This window comes from Nicotiana tabacum, chromosome 24, assembly GCF_000715075.1.
Source record: "Nicotiana tabacum cultivar K326 chromosome 24, ASM71507v2, whole genome shotgun sequence".
Taxonomy (NCBI): domain Eukaryota; kingdom Viridiplantae; phylum Streptophyta; class Magnoliopsida; order Solanales; family Solanaceae; genus Nicotiana; species Nicotiana tabacum.
Window position 1 is genome coordinate 69,218,965 of NC_134103.1, and position 2,010 is coordinate 69,220,974.

Consider the following 2,010-nt stretch of genomic DNA (forward strand, 5'->3'; position numbering starts at 1 on the left):
GTTCACGACATGCTATAATTTTACTATTTGAGTTATCTTTGCTCGTTTAAATTTCTTTATTTCGCATTACGACTCGAGACTAGACTTGCATAGGGTGATAGACTCGCTATTGTAGAGATGTGACAGACTACTTGATAATCCGCGGAATAATTTGTGCTTCCCTTATGAATTTCTCCTGCATTGTGCGTATTCATCGCAAGATTTTTCTTAAAATTCATAACTCACACGTTTATTCGTGAGTGGGATCAGGGATCCGTTAAAGCTTCTTATTCTAATGGGATTGGGCCGTTCGCCTCGGCAGGATTATGTAGTACACTCTTATGGGAGCGGGACGTTCGCCTCGACAGTATAATAGATGCATCTATGGTTCGTGCCGTTCAACCCTCGGTAGTGCACATTATGATGGGACCGGGTCGTTCTCCGCAGTATTTCTATAAAACACTCTTATGTACTGGGTCGTTCGACTCGGCAGCGTCGTGCATAATATTTGATAAGAAATCAGCGTATCCGTGTATTTTTTTCCTGATTTGGTTTGTGACGACCTATCTGGCGAGGTCCATTTTATATATACTCCTGTTGAGGAGGTAAGTGCTAATTGAGAGCTTGAGTTTACCATTGAGAGGAGGATTGTACCTCGTATTTATATTAGTTTATACTGTTTATTTACTCTTCCTCATACTTGTTTACTTCTTACTATACATGATTTATTGGACCACTAGTAAGTGTCGATGTCGACCCCTCGTCACTACTTCTCTGAGGTTAGGCTAGATACTTACTTGGTACGTGTTGATTTACGAACTCATACTACACTTCTGCACTTATTGTGCAAGTTTACATTTCTGGTGGTCTCTTGGGCGTAGAGGCGCAACTATTACGGGAACTTTACGGTGATTTGCATTCTATATCACACGTTATTTATATTCTCTTGTCTAACTTGTATTCTAGACAGATGTTGTATTTTATTATATTTTCTAGTTGCTGCTCATGCACTTGTGACACCAGGTTTTGGGGGTTCCTACTGGATGTTTAGTATGGTAGCTCACGCAATTATTATCATTTCACCCTAGAATCTTTATTTTATACTATTTAATTAATGAGAATTATGATTTCAAGTAATAAAAATGAGTAATTAAGTTGATCAATCACCGTTGGCTTGCCTGATGGCGGTGTTAGGCGCCATCACGACCTATAATGGATTTTGGGTCATGATAAGTTATTAACTAATTACTTTAATTTGTTAGTTAATTAGTTAAACACGAATCTTAATATTTATAACTTAGAAATTGTTCGAGCTTGCTTTCTTAGTAATATTGAACAGTTATAGCAAAACCTTAGTTTTCTGTGAGATTCGACTCCAAACTCTTAGACTGGATTATATTTGCAGCGACCGCTTATCCTACTTAGTACTAGAGTTAGGCGTGGTCAGTGCTAGTGAAATGGAAGATAATGGATGCCATATAATTACATTGTTTTGCAAATAGCTTTGATAGGTATGACGTACAATTTTGAGACAACATATTTTTTTTTTTGAAGTATTTGGCTAACTATGAACAAGGTGTACATAATTAATCCGAAAGTAGATTGTATAAAAAGTAATAACTACTAGGAAAATATTACAATCGAGTTTTACGACGCAATTAGAACGTAAAGAGGTTTCATGGAGAAGGTAATGATGAATGTAGCTTGAGTTTGCAGTATGTCTATGACTATGCTTCCATTCTTGTGGTAGTAATCTTTGTTTTTTAACCCTGCCTAAGAGCTTCCCAATTTGCTCCCTTGATGATCGAACCCGCAAACTTAGATTTGAAAGTGTAGGGTGCTTACCATTTGAGCAATTTTCTATAGTTTTTATGGTAATAATTAATTATAGTGCTCTATGCAAAAATAAAATAAAATAAAGGCATTTAAGTACTATGCTAGTACAATCGAGAAGCTTCTTCATATGATTTAAATTGCAATAGAGGTAAAAATACGAAGTGATTTTTTTTCACCTATTCAAATTCCGGTGGA